This window comes from Triticum dicoccoides, chromosome 7B (genome assembly GCF_002162155.2).
Source record: "Triticum dicoccoides isolate Atlit2015 ecotype Zavitan chromosome 7B, WEW_v2.0, whole genome shotgun sequence".
Lineage (NCBI taxonomy): Eukaryota > Viridiplantae > Streptophyta > Magnoliopsida > Poales > Poaceae > Triticum > Triticum dicoccoides.
The window spans coordinates 187,543,329-187,549,675 of record NC_041393.1 but is presented as its reverse complement, the minus strand read 5'-3'; the positions used below and the strand labels follow the sequence as shown (position 1 = coordinate 187,549,675).

The following is a 6,347-nucleotide window of genomic DNA, read 5'->3' as shown; positions in this document are numbered from 1 at the left end:
CAGGATTTTGTGTAAGAATTGGCGGCTGAGGTGTAGTGATTTGTTGCAAGCAAACCAATGAATCAGAGGTGGGCTTATCATTGTACCACCGAAGTTGGTGGAAAGATATGCTCTCAATCAGCAGAAAAGCATCATCAAGTGTCTTGTTTGTAATAGCTCCGCCCGCTGCCATATCGACGTAAGCTCGAGTGTCCCAAGTCAATCCTCTATAGAATATCTGCAACTCTAACCATCTCTTGAGCCCGTGGTTAGGACATCTCCTGAATAAAGCCTTGTATCTCTCCCAAGCATCATACAAGCTCTCGCCTTCACGCTGAACAAAATTGAAGATCTCATCTCGAATTGCGGACTGCTTGTGTAGTGGGAAATATTTATCCAAGAAAGCTCGCGATATCTCATTCCAACTGTATGACCTTGATGGCAAGGATCGATACCAAGCACGAGCATCATCCCGGAGAGAGAATGAGAACATCATGCACTTGATAGCATCTTGAGGAACTCCATGGTACTTGACTGTACCTGAATACTCCATGACTCGGTATAAGTGCTCATAGGGATCCTCAGTGGGCAGTCCTCCAAACTGTTGTTGTTGAACCAAAGCAATAAGACCAGGCTTCATCTCAAAATTCTCTGCCTCAATAGTTGGCCAAACCGGTCCTGTGATATAACATTGACTACTTGGCATCCAAAGATCACGAAGCAATGCCATATCTTAACCAAGTGTAACTATAGAACAACCAGCAAAGATTTATGATTCCCTACACACACTCATAAACAGTAAACACTAGTCAGAAGGTTAGTATCCTAATAAGCCGAAGCAACAATGGGGGAAAGTAGAGGAAAAAACACTGAAGATGAAATACACGACGAATTGAACAAGGAACTAAAGTAAATCTAGTCTATAGCCTAACACAATCGCTCAACGAAGTCCCCAGCAACGGCGCCAAAATGATCAATTGTAATATAACAGGGTTTTTACGCCCCAAACTACGGATGTCGTGTTCTCCACAGGGACTAGGCGACGACGACTATGCTCGGCTAAATCTAGGTAGCACAATTTTAAGAGATGAATGCAGAAAATAAAACCTAAACTAACAAGGTCATTCCCAAAGATCGTCGACAAAGAAAATGCAAAATAAAGTACAGAAAGGTCCAGATTATCTTCAACAATCTTTTTGGTATTTTCGTAATGCTTGAGAAATTAAAATACTAACACGGACATTATCGATAAAAGGGAAGTGAACACAAATGACTATCTAACATGTAAGAGATGGGAGAAACAAGATTATAAGACTCAATATAGATGGTTTACACCACAAACACACATGTATTTATATAGCACATGTACTAGAGCTAACACATGGACAATGGAATAAATTTCAGTAAGGAACAAGCACACAAGGGGTGAACACATTCATATGCTAACAGAATACTAATTCACAGAAGCAAATTCTAATAGATCAATAATCTCTCAAATTAACAAGGCCTCCACTAGTCAGATCCAACATAACAAGTACCTTATTATACCAGTACCAAACTAAACAAATAACAAGATGCTTACACTAGTCAAATCTGAACATTACACACCATACACATCTCAATTCTGAATTTTACAAAGTCTGAACCTTACAAAGTCTCAAACATCTCAATTGCACAGGTATTTCAGAGAGAGAGAGAGAGAGATAGATAGATAGATAGATAGAGAGAGAGAGAGAGAAGGAGTAGGTAGGTTCAGAGAAGAAGGGTAGCAGGGGCAATAGAGAGAGATAACAGCAAGGGGTTGGGAGCAGCAGCAGTTTGGTGAGGAAGAACAGCAACAGAGATGGGTTCAGAGATGAAGCAAGGGCATCAGGAAGCAGAGCAGCAGCAGGTTCATGGGGAGAAGCGGAGCAGCAACAAATTCATGGGGATAAGCGGAGCAGCAGCAAGAGGACTTTGAGAAGAGGAGCAAGAGAAGTGAGGCAAGGGAAGAAGAGCAGTTGGAGGCGCGCGGGGGATCAGACACCTCGTCTGGTCGGGCGCGCAAGTGATGGTGGTGAAGGGGTAGCGCTAATGGATGGTGCAGCAGCGCGCGGTGGTGATGGAGTGGATGGATGGTGGTGTATGGAGGTGCTGGTGGATGGAGGGCGCGGTGAAGGTGGAGGCGCGGTGGAGCGGTGGCGCACCCCACGCCGGCCTGGCTGCGGTGGCGGCCGGTGGTGGAGAAGGTGGGGTGAGGGAGAGAGATGAGATGCCCGACCCGATGGGGATTAGCTGCCGCTAGGGATTTTGACCCCTCCTTTGATCTGCCACTTTGCAATTTTGGCCCTTCTCCTTTTCTTCTTTCTTCATAAGAAGGTCCCTTTCTTCTTTAACTTGTCCCATGGAGCATCATTTCTTCACGCACAAGTCCCTCTGTCTTTCTTCTTCCTTTTCACTTGACTAGTTCTCTTAGCCACTAGTCCAGATCTTGAAGTTTATAGTGCCTTTGCGCACTTTTCTGCAAAAGAAACACAATGACTAGTAAATGATACTTTAAATGATTTTCATGCAAATATTCAATATTTCACAGCAAGAATTGATGGTCATATCTCAATAAATAATATATTTCTATGCCAAAATTGTATATATGAAATGTGCTTATGAACCCCCTAATCCAGGAGTCCCTCGGTAGCCCCTGAACTAGGCTTCAATGACGATGAGTCCAGCGCACAGTTTATCTTCGGCATTGCAAGGCGGGTTCCATCTCCGAATACTCCAAGGCAAATTTCGAACACAAGGATCGTGTCCGGTTCTGCAAAATAAATTCCACATACCACCATAGAGAGAACAATATTCTACGAATCTAATCTGCTGACAACTTTACACAACGTGACATCACACCACGGCCCGGTCATTATTCGAACTATTTTCTTCTCAACCAACCACCGCACATATTGCGAGGCAGTTTCCTTGGCACATCTTGTCGAGGCAGAGATCGTGTCCCCTTATCACGGGACTCTCATCAATACGGGTGCGGGTAACCAAACCGTACCGCCAATCGCGGCGAGTGGGGAACTAGCAGGTTCTACCAGGCAAGCGGGGAGGCGCAAATTTTGTTGCCTTTATAAAGAGATAAGGCCCCTTCTTCTTTACCCACACCTTCTCCTTCTGCTCGTCCATTCCCTTTCGCTCGAGCCCTTAGCGCCCAAGCGTTCGTCTTCTCCTCCAAAAGAGGTTCTCCAAAAATATCCGGATCCGGAGCAGGAGGCAAATGGATGGCCTATACCGTCCGGGAGAAGGATATCAAAAAGCTTTGGGAGGCCGGGTACCTGGCCAAGAAAATCGGCCACCGTCTTCCAACAGCGGGATAGATCGTCCCTACTCCGGAGCCCCATGAGAGGGTTGTGTTCCTCCATATTTTGTCCACGGGCTCGGGTTTCCCCTTCACCCATTTGTTCGCGGCATCATGTATTATTATGGGATTGATTTTCATGATCTATCCCCTAACTCTTTCCTCAACATCTCGACATTTATTGTCGCGTGTGAGGCCTTTCTCCGTATTTCGCCACACTTCGGCTTATGGATGAAGATCTTCAACGTGAAGCCCAAGGTGGTGAACGGCGAGCACGCCAAGTGCGGAGGCGCCATGGTGAGCAAGATGCCCAAGGTCACATGGCCGACAGGCACCTTCAATGATTCCGTCAAGGAGTGGCAGCAGCAGTGGTTCTACATCACTGAGCCGCGCGGCAAAAAGTGAGCCGTTTCTCTCGAATTCAGTTACGGAGCCCCCTGCGGCTTACGTCCTGGCCCAAGAAGGGCCTGAACTGGTCCTCGTCTGATGAACTGTCGGTGCTCCAAACGCGCGTCAAGGGTATGGTAGACAAGGACATCAAGCTCGTCAATGTAGTCCAGGTGATGTTAGTTCACCTGGTTCTTCCTTGCCAACACCGGACCTGTAATTTGTGGGAGTACGACCCGGCCGAGCACTAGACCCTGCAGGAGCTCTACGGCTCCTCGCAGGATATATGGAAGGTGCTCTTCAAGTCCGGCAAACCGTGGCTGGACTCCGCCGAGGACCACGGGTATCAACTGTCCCACCCTGCAAGTCCGGTAAGTCATCGCTATGTTTTGTCCATCCATGTTTAGTTGGCATATCCCGAGGAATACGCTTTATCATGCTTTCCACAGTTATCCCAGGGATGGACAAAGAAGGCGGGGCGGATACATTGTCCGGCCCCGCTGCCAGAAGAACCGGCAGGACCACTTCTGACGAAGATGTTGGTCCCAGCGCCTTACAAGGCGCCGAAGAAAGAGGCCTTCAAGGAGGCCAAGGAGACCAGGAGCGGCTTCCGTCGCTGCGATGCTTCAGACACAAAATCCGAAGACTCCAACGCCCAACCTTCCTCCGAAGATGACGAGGAGGAGGAAGAAGACGAGTCCCCCATGGGGGGAGGAAAAAAAGGACGGCCTCCTCATCCTTGGAGGCTGAATTGCCTAAGAGGGGAAAGACCCCCCTTCCAGAGGCGTCCACCATGGCTACCGATAGCAGCCCGGAGTGGGATCCCAGGGCCCAGCCCCTGGTAAACTCGTGAGTACACAAAATACGAACACGCCTATGCATCCATGATCATTAAGGCATAATATTTTAATTTGCGCCACACTTTTTTGCAGCCCGGCGAGGTCTCGCACCGAACAATCCTCGTCGGAGGACTCGTTGAGCTCAGATGCCCTAGAGAGCGAGACACTCCGAAGGCCCCTTCCTCGAAGCCTAGGCATGACACCGAGGTGTCGTCCCAGAAGGACCCAGACCAGGGAGGGCATACCTCAGGGGCCGGATACACAGGAGCGACGGCTCCCATGAGCGTCGACGGCGGGGGTGATATTGAATTCGGCCCATAGCTGGACACAGTCCCGGAAACCTTTGAGGTTCCAGGATCAGGCAGGCAGCCCCCCTTTACTGGAGGGGGCGAGCCTGCTCCGCCAACAACCTCTGCCCAACCAAAGGTGCATGGCAGCTTATCAACGACGCTAAAGAGTGCTTCCATCATCGATGAACATCGCGCCCTTATGGGTGCGGTGATTGAGAAGATTCGGTCCGCTGAGAGTGGACTGAATGAATCCTGCATTAGCCTTATAAAAGGCTTTGAGGTATGTTTTATGAGCTTTTGAAGATTGTCATAGTATGGATAGTAGCCCCTGATACCCTGTCCGATAAAAGAAAGAACCAGACAGAGGATCAAATTTCCGTTCACAGGAGACTCATTTAATGACATATATCTCTTTCTTTATAAACATGCGTCTGTAGCGACTGCCGCCTCTCATACTGCGGAAGTATCCGGACTGAAGCACAGTCTGGAGCGGGTCGAAGAAGAACTTGGCCGAGTGAAGAAGCAGTTGGAGGACAATCAAGGTATGCTGAAATCTTGTTAATTGTAGCACAAATGAGTAGGCGTGCCTGATGAAAGTATTTGTATTATGCGCTCTAGGGGCGAATGCCGAAATTGAGGCGCTTCAGAAGGCTGTGGCTAAAGCCGAAAAGAAGGCAGCCGCGGAGCAGGACCTTCGCGAGAAGCACGAGGCTAGGGTCCTTGAAGCCGAACGAGAGCTCCAGGAGGCCGTGAAGAAAAGCGAGACTTTGGAGCAGAGTCTATCAGGGAAAGAATCCAAACTCGCCCAAGCTCTCCAAGCCGCAAATGATGCTCGGGAGGAAGCCCAAGGTGCTCTGAAGGACATTCAGGAGGCGAGGAAGATTTCGGCTGGTAAGGCTTTTTCTTATTCAAGGTGTTTATTATGTAGTGACAGGAGAAATTCAAGGTGGAAAATTGAATTCTTATTTCTCCAGGGGCATTTGCGGAGCTGCCATGCAGCATATCAGACACTGCTCAATTCTACCGAGATGAGGAGAAGAAGACTGCAGAAAAGCTCTTATGGTCGTAGTATTTGGTGCCGAATTATCCAGTGCCATTTGTCGATCAGCTGAAGCAGCTGATCGAACTGCACAAGGCGGCCGGACTAGCCATGAATGACTTAGTTGTCTGGCTATGGCCCGCCGAGCCAATTCCAAGCAGCTACTTCAGGCTCATGAAGCGGATTGTGAGTGCTTGCCCTCGGCTCGAAGTCATTAAGCAGTCGATCTGTATAGAAGGTGCATGAATGGCATTTGCCCGCGCGAAGGTGCATTGGGGGAAGTTTGACGCTGAAAAGCTGATGATTGAGGGACTACCGTAGGGGAAGGAGCACCGCAAACCCGAATTATATTATGATAGTGTCCTGAAAGGAGCCCGCCTTGCGGCGGAGCAATGTACCAAAGACATTGTATTTCAATGAAGACAGTCATGCTGTCCTTTGTAAGGCGGAACAAAGTCACTTTTATTATGTATTTCCTG

The 6,347-nt window shown here is 48.5% G+C and overlaps 1 non-coding gene across 1 annotated transcript; it reads left to right on the top strand.

The window, feature by feature from the left end:
* The first annotated feature begins 239 nt into the window (after positions 1–239).
* Positions 240–343, top strand: LOC119342343. Its single transcript, XR_005165544.1, has one exon. It is a non-coding gene; the product is annotated as a small nucleolar RNA R71 (small nucleolar RNA).
* Positions 344–6,347: the final 6,004 nt, after the last annotated feature.